Here is a 498-nt window from a genome sequence, read left to right as displayed (position 1 = left end):
GCTCAGGGCCTACATGCACGGCTTCTTCATGGACATCAGGCTCGACCACAAGGTGCAGCCCCATTTACTAGTAGTCTGTTAAAATGCTTTCAAAATCTATGTGTTGTATGTTTTCAAAGACAGTGGTAATCACATGAATTCATAAAACATGAATTATTTAATTTTATTTTTAATTTTTTTGCTGCTGCACAACAGAGGTTACGCAGAAGAAACATTGTCCGATTTATTTTTATCATTTTATTATTATTATAATTTTTACTTTGAGAAGTACATTGTACTGTGCAATAGTATTATTGAGGTTCTTTGAGTTTGTGTGTGTTTCTCAAATGAACTGTGACTCTCAGAGCAGCTCTGGAGATGAAGTTCATGTGTTCGTATAGTCAGACGCAGATGAGCGTCACTTGAGCTTCAGTACGTGTGTATGAGTCCCAGACGTGCAGTACAATATTCACAGACGCTAGTTTCTATTGCTATTTGATTGAGTGTACAGTTGTTATC

This window comes from Sinocyclocheilus grahami, unplaced genomic scaffold, assembly GCF_001515645.1.
Source record: "Sinocyclocheilus grahami isolate Dianchi unplaced genomic scaffold, SAMN03320097.WGS_v1.1 scaffold120.1, whole genome shotgun sequence".
Classification (NCBI taxonomy): domain Eukaryota; kingdom Metazoa; phylum Chordata; class Actinopteri; order Cypriniformes; family Cyprinidae; genus Sinocyclocheilus; species Sinocyclocheilus grahami.
Note: the sequence above shows the minus strand (reverse complement) of the source record.